This window comes from Mytilus edulis, chromosome 4, assembly GCF_963676685.1.
Source record: "Mytilus edulis chromosome 4, xbMytEdul2.2, whole genome shotgun sequence".
Classification (NCBI taxonomy): domain Eukaryota; kingdom Metazoa; phylum Mollusca; class Bivalvia; order Mytilida; family Mytilidae; genus Mytilus; species Mytilus edulis.
The window spans coordinates 35,447,681-35,461,986 of record NC_092347.1 but is presented as its reverse complement, the minus strand read 5'-3'; positions in this window follow the sequence as shown (position 1 = coordinate 35,461,986).

Here is a 14,306-nt window from a genome sequence, read left to right as displayed (position 1 = left end):
AAATGTAATTATAACAAAGAAATAACGCTGATGCACAAATAATTTGATTTATGTTGAATTTTACATGTCATATTTTTAAAAAGACATTATCTGGAAGAGGGACGAAAGATACCAAAGGGACAGTCAAAGTCATAAATCTAAAACAAACTGACAACACCATGGCTAAAAATGAAAAAGACAAACAGAAAAACAATAGTACACATGACACAACATAGAAAACTAAAGAATAAACAACACGAACTGTTTTACTAAGTATATCAAATGGATTTTGTGTACGAACTTGCAATAGTTTGGAACGAAGGACTCCTACAAAATCTGAATTTACATTTCAAAATTTATGACTTATAGAGAACAAACCAAGTATTTATTTACTGAACACAACTTCAAATTCATTTGTGTCCTAACAAGTTGGTACATTGTATACATTATAATATTACGTTTCAGTACAAATGTACATTTTATAACGTGTTTGTTGGTGCAAATTAATTTTGCAAAACCAAAAGCAGAACATTGTTCATTACAGGGCTGGGATACTGTTAAACAATAGACATATAATTTTCCTGTAATGATATTCCACAGCAGTGAATAAGACAGTAATTCTTTTTTCTCCCATTTGTTAACAAAACAACGCAATACAGTAATTCGTGGTCTCTCGAGAAACCTCTTAACGAATACTTTCCAGTGCATTTGATATTTTCCAGTAGATAACAAAGTAAGATATCTCTTGTATGAATTGGTTCTATTACTCATTATAATTGTATGAAACATATGTCAGGTAAAGGTAAAGTTAGGCCATTTGAAAGTATAAAATGATAGTACAAAAAATATTGATGCTAAAATCTAAAGGTGTTACATTGACATTTGTTTTTTGTTGCACTTCAGTATTTCTGTTGTTTCGTTGTTTTCCTCTTATACTTTATTTGCATAAAATTATGATAAATATTTTTATACCAAACCACAATAACACTCCTTTTCAGATGTAATAATCAGATTTCAATTAAAGTATCATTACACAATTTTACATAAAAACAAATACAGGAATAATTAACATATTAGGTAAAAACGATATACAGTTGTAATTTGCTGAATACGTAATACTTAAAGCTATTTCAATAATAATGTTTGAACCAAGATTTATAACAGATTAAACGGACAAGAATTTATCAACAATCGGTTTGCTATATTTAGGAATAAAAATAGCACTGGTAAATTAAGTAAGTGCATACTGTATATCTAGTTAGTGTGATCATGGACAAGCTCTCCCATGCATTGTGCTAATTTAACGAAGGATTTATATGGTTACTTCGATACGCTTTTATGATCAACACAATGACATTGTTTATAATTTCTTGATTATTTAATCAAATGAACATTAGGGATTTAGAATCGATTTAAACTTATGAATAGTTTGCATGTAAACCATGTTTTTTTAATCAAATAATATGTTAAAATTGATACTACTGACTAAAAAAAATACCAAAGCCAAAGCTAACAAAAATTATAAGCTAGCTTAAATAATACGTCTTTCTTTGAATGTATTAAATGTTTAGTTTTGCGATTTTTTTAATTTATTTCGCCGAAGACTATGCTTGTCTGCGTGTATTAGTGTTAATAACCTAAAATCTATTTGCTATCTTTGGTCAATACCTTTGTAAACATGTTATGCATGATCCTAAGGCAAACTTCAACACCTTTTCTCCGTAATACTTGGTTGTATAAAATTACGTAAAGTATTCAAATTAGGTTGGTTAAAAATAGGATTTTGCAATGAGGTACTATAATGTTATCTTTAAAATATATATTTTAATTATCTATGCATCCTTATAACTGAAGAAAACAGTGTAATGTATACTTTTAGATATTGCTACTTTTCATATCAGGATTAAACGTGTATTCTTAAACACCTTTTTTACAATAATATATCCAATGTGTTAGATTGAACTGCATACGCGAAACATTCATTTGTATCAATAATTAAATGTTAATTGGTGGATGATTATCAGATTTGTAATTATATTTCTTCAGGTCTACATCGCAAACTTCCTTATCGAGCTTTTCTGCTACAATATAGGAACGGTAGACTGAATCAGGCAATTTATTGCGTATAATTCACTATCGTTTCATTGAATGATAAACTTTAACGAATTCCCCCTAAGCCAAATTTAAGAGTTAAATTTACCCTTGTATCAACCAATAAATGTTCCATCAAGCAATACAAGTCTTCAAACAGAGAAGTACATACTTTTTAATGATGTCAATTCATTGTAATGCTGTCTTTTTGATACATTACATCACAATATATGTCTAAAAGCATACCTTTTGAACAACAAATAAAATCTGCTCACACTATATGCGTTGAAGAATGGTCCTATGTTTACATTCATTCGATAATAATACAGTTGAAAATATTGCTTTTATTTAGTCAATTATATTAAAAATAAAGAGCCTACTACTTTATTTTTTAGACCACTAGAATTTTGTATGTGTGTTTAACATTCATCAATAAATTTTAATTCATATATTTTCGATACAAAACTTAACGATTTAATGACATCAATGCATCAGTACATATCAACACTTACTATTAACAATCTTTTGGTTTTCTTTTTACGATTTGACCCATCCAAATGAAAACAGAAGACTTAACATAAACCTTTGAATCGTGTGTATTGAAGCGGTTGTATCAATTTAGAATGTAATTGCACATTAAGCGAAAATATCCCCGATGCCTTTTTTGAAAATATATATATGATGCTTATATGAAATGTATACTAAATTATTCACACTTTAACTTCGTTACAAGTCAAATCACCCTTTTACAACGGCAAAGCTATGTACATAATGTTCTTGATTAATGATACACACGCATTTAATGAGACTATTAAACGCGAACAGGATTTTCTTAGACATCTCAAATGGGAATAATCAAAACTTAATCTGAAGTATATAGTGCATTCGAACGAGACGATCACTGTTAGTACAATTTGTAGATGCAAGAAAACATACTTTAAAAAACGTAAACAATAAGGCGTACAAGTGACGAGTCGAATTTCAGAAAGCGTAATATGTTAATTAATGTAAATATTTATAACAGAGACATCAAAGGGGGCACAAATAGAGTAGATACGTTTTCTGCCTTAACACTTCAGATTAACACTGGTTATGCTGCTCAATCTGTTTTCTTTGTATTGGTATCCATACCCTTTCTGAAACTAAAAGAATGGTCCATGCATTAATTTATTTTTAAAGCGAGTTTAGTTATAACACAAGATTGACTGCTGTACTAAAATTTAACCTATTATGTCCGTTTGTGTTGCTTAGACATTGTTGTCAATACACTGGAAGTCTATGCGACTGTCATACAGGTGAGAGGTTGATCTACATGTAGCTATAAAGCAACTTACCATTTTCAACCTAAGACAATCACTGTGACTAGTCAGGAATATGACAGCTGTTATCCATTCGTTTGATATTTTTAAGCTTTTGACAAGGAACTTTCTGTTTTGTATTTTACTTTGAGTACGATATGTTTGCTTTTTTTACTTTTTGAACAGAACAAAAACATGAACTTGATTGAAGTTCTTAAACATAAGGTTGGTGTCAGTTGATATTTTATTTGAATCAAGAAAAACAAAACCATGCCCTTTTATGATTTCTGTCTTTCCATCTGCATTATATAGGATGTTTATATCTCGAAAAGTTAATTTAAGAACTAGCATATAAGCTGATTAAGTTCTTCTTGAGCCTTTCAGCACGACCGATATTTCATAGATGGTGTTGACTTCAATGAAACCCACGCATTCAATTAGACTATTAAACACCAACAGAAAGATCTCAGACTTGCTGAATAAAAGTAGTCAAAGCTTTATCTGAAGTGAATGGTTCACTCATAGCGAGAAAAATATTGAGCTTTATTCATAGATATATCTTTCTTGGTGACAGTTGGATTGTATTGATTCATGAATATTTTAGATCTTATATCATTTGTATAAACTGAAAACCACCTTTGCAACTTCATATTATTTTTTGTAACTAATTCTGCTCGATAAAAACTTCCTTTAGTACAGAATGCGACTATAAAACATCCTTCAATATGGTTGTCATATCAACACACCTGTTTATACATATGCATTAGATTCTAGTTGGAATAACAAATGATAGAAGAGTGCTTCATTTTCTCTTTTCTTATTTATGTGTGACATTCTTAGTTCTTGTTGACATCAGGATTTTTTACACACTTAAAGCATAAATAAAGTGGTAAATTTTAGGTAAAAGAAATCATTGAGCGGCCATAAAAGCATAAAGTTTTTTCATATCATTTTGGTTTCTTTCGAACATGAGAGCACTCAATTTAGATCGTCATTTTTTTTATTTAAACAAAAACTTATATTATATTGGGATCAATATTAATGACAATCGAAATTGTACGAATAAATTTAGAATCCTGTTAAACAAGTCAGCTTAACATTTTATTAGTCTTTAACGGCAGCACCTCCTAACAAATTTTGGTGGTTTGTGTTAGGTGATATATCTGACATCATTGGACAATTTAAAGGCAACAGTAATTTACCGCTGTTTAAAAAGTTATAAATCGATTTAGAGAAAACAAATCCGGATTACAAACTTAAACCGAAGGAAACACATGATTTATATCAACTGTAATAGGAAAACAAATAAAAGGAAAATAACGGAACAACAGAAACACTAAACCGCAAAAAAAATAAATAAAAAAAAATGAAACGCCACAATACATAAAAACAGACAATATGATATCAAATACAATATTCCTGACTTGGTACAGGACATCGATACACACGTTTTACAACCAGACAAAACAATTTATTTGTTGATGAATGAAATTTCTAAAAGACTGAACGTTCTAATATTTAATCCCTCTATCAAGGAAATCATGATATTTGTTCGACGAGGATATTGCTTATAGCTTTCCATTTTTTTTTTTACATTTTTAAGTATTGTTTTAATGTGTGTTTTTGAAAAGCCGTTTCAATTCTGAAAGTTGCATTGAGAATATACTATGTTCATCAATCGCCCAGATTCGGCACTCTTTAGAACAAATTGCTCAACGTTCTGTTTTATATTTACCAACTGACGTGATGTGGTTCTGTTTTGTTTAATTAAATTCATCCATAATGGATTTTCTACATAATCAAAAATTACTGATTCATTAAAAGATATTTTTACCTCCAGATTTCAACAAACTGAATTTATTTCCCCTTTTATTGGAATTAACGACACATCGTTTGTTATCATATTATCTTCCTATTACATGCCTTCGACCTCAATTTTCAGGAATCCCACGCATCTATTAAGGCATCAACAACTACGTGATTTCCCAAGACACGACATATCGGCTTCAATTTAAATTAGTCGACAGTTAAGGTGGTTGCATAATAAACGGATGTCACAAAGCCTATCAAAGTTAAGTTACATGGTAATGTTTGTAACTTTATCATGGAGAAATTTAATCTAATATTGTTTGATGTGCGACTTGTTTTTGTCTTAGTGTTACATGTTTTTACATTCAAATAAACAAAACTGAAGAAACGGGAAAAAGTTTCACAAAATTATATGTAAACCTTATCAAAGATACCACGGTTAAAAGGAATTTAATTTGACTGTCATAATGCTCCTGAATGTCTCAAGTGAAAGGTTTAGCTATCTATAAAACCAAGTTAATCCTCCATTTTCTACATAAGAAAATGCATGTTCCAAGTCAGAAATATGACCGTTGTTAAACATTCGTTTGATGTGTTTGAGCTTTTGGTTTTGCCATTTGCTTTATAGGCACTTTCTGTTTAGAATTTTTCTAGGAGTTCGGTCGTTTTGTTATTTTTCTGTTTGAATCCTGTCAGATACATGTTTCGTCTAGAAAAACCCAATAGGGAGCTTGAGCAAATAAAAGTTCCGTAGAGATCATCCAGATTTTGGTTTGTCATGTCTAAAGACATGTCATTATAATAAACAATTATACTACCGTATATGATGAAATTTTCGCTATTTTTTCGAATGTATCATAGGCTTAGATTACACGATTCATTTGAATGCCTTGTGTATAGCAATTAAGCATAAATAATAAACACAGTGAATTTTAAACAGTCTCAATTAAGGCTCTAACTGCAAACAAAACCCAACGCAAACGTTTATAACCTGACATACGTTTATCATTTATCAAACGGAATTCATGGTTTTTAAAACTCGTTAACGCCGTATCTGATCTGGCCTCCAATTGTTTCATTGATATGTTTATAATTTTAAATTAACTGTTAACAAAACTGAATTTTTGAAAAACTAAGGCTTGTCTACCTCAGGAATAGATTACATCAGTTGTATTTGGCAAAACTGTAGGAATTTTTGGTCCTCAGTGCTCTTCAACTTCATACTCTATTTGGCCTTTTAAACATTTTTCAATTCAAGCGTTACTGATGAGTCTTTTGTAGACGAAACGCGCGACAGGTGTAAATATAAAATTTTAGTCCTGGTATCAATGATGAGTTTATTTTCATTTAGAACACCACCGATGTGTCTTAAAAACCCGAAACGACGTGTGAATGGCATACCAAATTTAAGCATGGTATCTTCGATGAGTATATCTTATATTGTTTAATACTTTCTAAAATTCATTTTTTGAATAGTTATACTTTTTGTTGTACTCTATAAACTAAAAACAAGTTTACAGATACATACAATACAGATAAAAATACATCAGTAACATGTTTAATAAACGGTAAACTAAATAGAACGAAATTTGTCCGATGCTTATATGTTTACATTTTCATGAAGAGACTTACTTTTGTCATTAATACGCGTAATAAATAAACACATACATTATATGTAAGAATATTTATTTTGGAACACAAATAGTCCGACGTTTAGTATTGGAAATAATTATAAAATAGAAGTAATTAAATGTTTTAAATTTATCGAATACAAACCCAGATGTCTTATCAATTGGAATTACAAACTTCCTAGCAATTAAATGGCGACTAAGAAATGTCATTTGTCGATAGAAATAACATGTTGGCCTAGTGAACTTAACCATCAAATTAGCTTATCACATTTGTGTTTTCTTCAAAGATATAAACTACAACAATTCAAAACATAAAAGTAATTTTAACACATGTTTATGTGTCTATTTTCAGTTATAATTAAAACTATTTAAGGACATCATAATACTAAACAGTAGAACTATGTGTTTACTATTTCATTGAATATAAGCAAGTTTCCATAAAATACTAACATGTGGAAACAATGAACAACTTCTTACTATCATACTTCATAGAACGTAATAATTTCATAACTGTAAATTTCACCAAGGGATACACAAAATGGAAAGCATCAGTTTAGCTAGCACTATTTAGTCACCAAGGAATTGTGTTCCTCCTTCGTTGGATTTGTTTCTGTTTTCTCTCATTGGTGATCGTTTTGACTGCTTGAATGTCCTTTCAATCGTTACGATACGTTTACCAGAAACTCTGTATAAACCAGAGATTACAATTTAAACATTCCTTGGTACACAATAACATTGCACATCTCATATTTTAGGGTTTTTCAAAATAAGGTTTGAGGTCATAATGCAAAACATGGATATTTCTACAACTAAATATTGATTCTAAATCTCTCAGCATAACACTGAACTTACTTCAATTCGAGTTTCATATGAAATCTCACCAATTCATTTATCCGATCCCAAATTTTAGTAGGCGCTATGAACATTGCCGTATCCATGCAAATGGAAGAATAAGTTTAGATATATAAGCCGTGGAAGATTTTCTAGTTTTCGATTGTTCGTAGATTTGTTTTCTTTGGACCATGTTGTCTGAATCACAACTGTGTAATTTATTTTATTGTTTGCATTTTCATTCTATGTTGGTTTTTTTGACACGGTATTGGTTTCTTTCAAGTCATAGTTGTGATTTGTTAATATCTTAGCAGTAGAAACGAATTAATTTCTACTCGGCTTTTTCGGTCAACCTTCGGACATCTATACATGTACATATGTCACTTTCTAATGATTTGAGAAATCGAAAGTAATTAATGGCAACATTGAATCGCAATAAAACGCATATTATCTGAAATAAAATGGCTAATAATATAAGAAATATCTAAATGTACGGTGTTTATAACTGGTTTGCTGCACTTAAGTATTACTTTGAGATTCATATATCTATTATCTGTGAATATTATATCTGTAGATATTGTAATCATCTTCTTTGTGGCGTAATCATGAAACTCCACAGAGATTTGTATATGGTACTTACTGAATTATATAACTATGGCGCCTTAATATTTCAACACGGGCTAATTGATTTTGTAGAATGGATTTGTAAAGTGAAGGAAATATTTTCACTTCAGACAAATGGAATATAAAACCTGAAGCAGTTTGAATAGTGCTTATAAGCTGTTAATAAATCTTGCAACCAGAATCCAACTTTTGATAAGTATTTGTTTAACGACAAATCCAAATGATTTGCATAGTATGCATGAGCTAGGAATCTGATGTACAAAAGTTGTCGTTTGTTTATGTAATTTATAAGTGTTTCTCGTTTTTAATAAAGATTAGACCATCGGTTTTCCCGTTTGAATGTTATTACACTAGTAATTTTAGGGCCCTTTATAGCTTGTTGTTCGGTGTGAGCCAAGGCTCCGTGTTGAAGGCCGTACCTTGACCTATAATGGTTTACTTTTATAAATTGTTATTTGGATGGAGAGTTGTCTCATTGGCACTCATACAACACCTTCCTATATCTATGAATTTGATATAGAATATATATTTTCTAATGCAAACAGTTAATTTCGGCACTGAAACTAGGAAAAGAATCTCAGACACATTGGTTATGTCCTTCTTTTCAATAATTTTTATCTTGTGCTAAATTAGTTACATTGCTTTTGGGTTGTGGTTTCTTCGATTGACTATGATAGCTGGACCTTTTTTGTTTCTATTACAAACAAAGTTATGGCTTGATTACATTTGACAATTGTTTCCATTCTGTAGTAATGCATGATTCACAAATGGAATGTACATACATGTGTATGTGTATTAGGAATCAACAAACAGATCAACTCCATAACGTATTAAATTCTAGCCAAAAAAATGAATTATTACAATAAATATTGTTTGCATTACTTTGTGTTAATTTGAAAATTAATTCCCAACGTTTGCAGGAAACAATTAAAACTATAATTCGAAATTTGATATGTTTGTTCTTCAGCACAAATAAAGAAGGCAGTTATGTAAAATTTGTGAGCGAATAACTCCAGTTCACGCATCCATGAACTGCTAAAAATTAGAGTAGGTTCGATAAGGCCCTCAAATGGCCTCTAATTTTAGCTTAAAAATCAAATAAGTATCTTTTCACCAAAATCACAATGATCATAGTTTATACAATAATTAAATAGGAAGTATTTTTTGTTGAAAATTTACGTACTTGCATTCTATTCATGGCGTAACAATATCAATCATATTAATTTCACGGAAAATTTAATGAATACGGGTCAAAATCTCTTGTTTTTTTGGACAGGAAACGTGAAGTGCATGCGTCGACAAAAAATAACTTGAATTCTAGTATCTTTGGTATGACGTTTTACATATCTGATTTTAATGTTAAGTGTATCGGCAAATACGCTCTACATTTATTATGGAATAATTTGGTTGAAATACGAAAAATCTGGTCACTTCCGAGTAAATCTCTAGTTTAAACTATATGGGATGTTAACATCAACGCTTTACATTAAAACCTAGGACAAATAGCTCAATTTAACTTTTTTCAAATAGATACAGGAAGATGTGGTATGAGTGCGAATGAGACAACTCTTCATCCTAGTCACTATATATAAAAGTAAACCATTATAGGTCAAGGTAAGGTCTTTAACAGGAAGCTATGAAGCGCCCCAAAAATTACTAGTGTAAAACCATTCAAACGGGAAAACCAACGGTCTATATAAAAATGAGAAATGTCTTTTCATGAACTGAAAATAATTTTTATCTTGAAACATTGAACTTAATAATGAGGGGTAAAAACGGCCTTAACCGCACTGACTCCTTTAGTCAAGCCTGTAATACTACTTTATTGTGGTGGTTGCATCTCATTTTCTGACAAACTTGTTCATTAGTCAAAATGTCGCTCGTTTTACTGGACAATACTCATGATACTGTACGAAAGGATGCGTTTACTAACCATTGCATTGCTACTGGTATGACTTACATGCTGGTTGTTATAATTTCGATAGAACAAGCTAAGGTACTATGGATTCACTTTCATTTACTGGATACCAATTTTCTTAGATTGCATGGCTACAGGGTTAGTATCAAATAAAAGTTAAACAAATTAGGAAATTGTTTACGATGGAATACATAATCTGTCAAAAACACGAAATCAAACATCCAAAATGCATTGAAATCGATATCCACGAAATTAAATGAACCCACAGTAATAAATTATTGTATACACAAAAATATAAGAGTGTTTGTCCATTAAAGGATTCTGTAGTTACATTTGTTAAGTGCTCTTTAAGGTTTCATGTGTTTTGCTTTCTCTCGATCAAACTCTTTGAAGTTACCCCAGTGGGCAAACTGGTGACAAAATATTACCTCCCCTGTAAACAGTGCGCTCTTCTGACTAGAGGTAATCGGTAAAAAAAAAACGGATGATGCTGGAATTGTTTAGCTTGTTTAAAATGAGCTAGCATAAACGAACTACGACGTGTCAACATAATGTGAATATGATAACGAATCAGGTAAATTATTTCTTGTTAAGTTTATCACTTCATCGTATCATCATATGATAGGTAAATGCGTGAATTTTCGATTTTCAGTGTCGTCAGGGATCAAACTTGTAATCATGCCATCCTTTCATTATTTTTTTTAAATACTATCCAATGGTCGGAACACCTTGATTTTCTCCCAATTTGTAAAGTTGATTATGTTGCATGATATATATTTTTATCGGGGGAAAAAATTGATATGCAGCAAAGATTGGCAGTTTTTAATTTGTGTTGCTATGTGAAATAATGGGAGGTAAATTAAAGTATAAGGCGCGCTTTTTCAAAAAGTAAACAATTTAATTCAGATGCATAGTATTTTGTCAAATGATAAAGAATATAGTAGAAACTTACTAGAAATTCATCTAATTTATAAAATATATACAACATGACATACTGAAATCTGAAAAGGGGTAAAACCACTATACCTTGAACAAATTCAGTTAAAAAAAGGGGGGAGGGGTGAAAATGCTACGAAATTTAGATTATATTTATCTGGGGTCTACAACCAAAGGATGATGGGACATGCAACTAACTACTTTTTTTAATTTGATGGTTAAGTAAAATGGCTGGGTTTTTTGGGGGGAATTTATTTTAGCATCTCTGTTCAAACGTACGTTGGTCTAATATTTTCAGGTGCTGTTTGGATTGCCAAATAATATTATAATCACATAATTGAATGTTCAAATTATTTTGCAGTGATGTTCTGTATGGAACTCCAAGGAAGAATGTCATAAAATCTAACAGTTCCGGATGGCTGGTTAAACTAATTGCTTAACATCAATAACGATGTAAGATTCAAGTGTCTGATCCAGCACAAGTTTAGCCAGATTTTCCACTCTAGACAGTGTCTGGCATTGAAAGGATATCAAACGAATGTTTTATGGAATGATTCTCACGTACATGTGACAATCATATGCATAGGAATGTGGAGCTAGACTCTTTCATGCAACAGTTTAATTTCCAATATAAACTCCGAAAAGACAAGAGCATATAAATGTACATCAATGAGAAACATTCTTTGTGAATAAAATCCTTCCAAAACTTAAATGTGTCATTAGTGTTGCATTATTTATCAGTAGAGATAATTAGATTCCATTCAGATTGCCCAACTGAAGGTTTTTATTGGAAATGTTTTGTAAATATTGGCTGTTTTGCAAGACAAGCTTGGCTGTGCAGGTTGCTCGGCCGCCCCTTTCAGTATGAGACAATATTTTGTTTATTACTAGTATATACTAAATCACTGACGCAAGACTGAAGTGGGCCCCCTTTTAGGCAGTTAGAGCGAATCACCTTAGGTTTCAACCATTACATGCCAAACCGGGGAAAGGTTTTTTCATAATAATAATACATTGAGATTTAACATATACTTTCCTATATGTAGTGTTTCTTTAAAAGTATTGCCAACAAAATTTGGGATCATAATATTGTTTAAGAAAAACACCTTACCCCCTGTACTTCATAAAAGTGCAAATTCTTCTTCAATACACGTGCATGGTTAATTCGGATCACATATTTTCTATTCCGATATTATAAGAATTCGAAGGTTCAAATCATTTACAATATCAATCAACATTTTTCTGGGATTTTTTTTTACTACCAACGTTTAACCTCGAGGTTACATTGTAGTAAAAAAAATCCATTAAAAACGTTGAATGTAAGTGATATGAACCTTTAAAGTCTTATATTATAGGACTCATGTTTTTCAAATATAATGTGTTGATCAATTATGTTATGATGATTTTAATAAACTTCACATTAGGTTATTTGTCACGTATATTGATTACATTATATTGAGTTGTTCCAATGATACACTTGTCGGTGTGCTCGATCATGCGAATTTACCGACATTCATATAGACAAAATGACCCAACTTTGAAAAATTCTTGTGACGAAACTACATTTCGGAACACGTTAAAAATTGGATACTCAGAAAGCTGCATTATTAAGGTTTGATATATATTTTTTTCAAAAAAAACGAAAAATATGCAGTCAAATCTGGCAGTTTTTTACACACCCCTATGTTGAACAATAGATTGTTCAATTAACAGCATGTTTGGCAATTAAAAATTCATATATTAACAAATTTAGCTTTAGCATATACTTTATTTATAGTGGTAGTATAAATGTTGTATAATGGTTTTGTGTTTTAAGAGATATTCATCCCTATGCATATCGGTTTTTATGCGTAAATTGTCTCTCCTTTTTTTCTACCTTTTCTATCTCTTTCATAAGAAGAGTGATTTTTCTATTGTTCTAGTGTCACTGGAAATCCCACTGACCCAGAAAAAGTGTAGTTAGCCCTGGAATCATTATCATACATTTATTTTACCACCATTGAGTGAATAATACTGCTTGTCAATTGACCATCCCCGTATTTTTATTTTTATTTTTTAGTGACAATTGTGAATAAAATACAATATATGTCTTTCATTTAGTTAAGACATTTTGTAACTGTCCATGATTGCGGTTAAAAGAGCTCTAAACGGTCATTTTTTAGTCTATTCAAAACCAGGAACCAATGATCCAGTAATGGTTGATTTGTAATTCGCCTTGATAACTGCTTAAAACAGTTGAACCTGTCATACATTATGCTTACAAGTGGTGAAGCTAATGTCATCCCTTTCAAGGACGTAATGACGTATTAGGCAATACTTGTGGTAAGGTTGACTATCTTATTGGGGTTCGTGTTGTTTATTCTTTAGTTTTCTATGTTGTGTCATGTGTACTATTGTTTTTCTGTTTGTCTTTTTCATTTTTAGCCATGGCGTTGTCAGTTTGTTTTAGATTTATGAGTTTGACTGTCCCTTTGGTATCTTTCGTCCCTCTTTTATTGTCTTCTCTTCCACTGCGCTCTTTTTTCCTCCCCGTATATGAATTTACTCGTGCCACAATGTGGAATTGTATCTGAATACTCTTCAGACACCCCGCAAATTACCCCCGAATTTTGGTAGAGTTCGTATTGTCCATACTTTTCTGTGTTGTGTTTTGTAGACTTTGTCTTTTTGTTGTTTTTTCTGTTGTTTTTTTTTTTGCCACGGAGTTGTCAGTTTTTTAATTATGTCTTACGTTAGAACATGCATTCGATATTTTTCGTCCCTCTTTCACTGTATATATGATTTATGGTTTGTATTATGTTTTGTGTCAAATAGTGTGTTTAAGAATGCCGTTATGATGTTGAATATATATAATAAGATTTGATAAAAGGCTAAATAAATAATTACAATAAAATTCCCAAGTCGTTTTAGGTGGGCGATAATCTTATTCATTAGGAATATACCTTTTCTTCCTTGGATTTATTTTACAGAATGGTTTATGTATACTTTTTTTTGTGTAATCGTATTCCTCAATAATTGATGCTATTTAAGAATGTAAGTACCGTTTTATTTTTCGCAATTTTTACCTTCAGATTTTAACCTTGATGCTATTAACATGTTGGAAATTTTATTTCTTTTCGTGTAGATACAAGGTGCATCATATGTTGTCAGATTATATTTCTAAAGAATGCTTTCATCCTTAAATTCGAA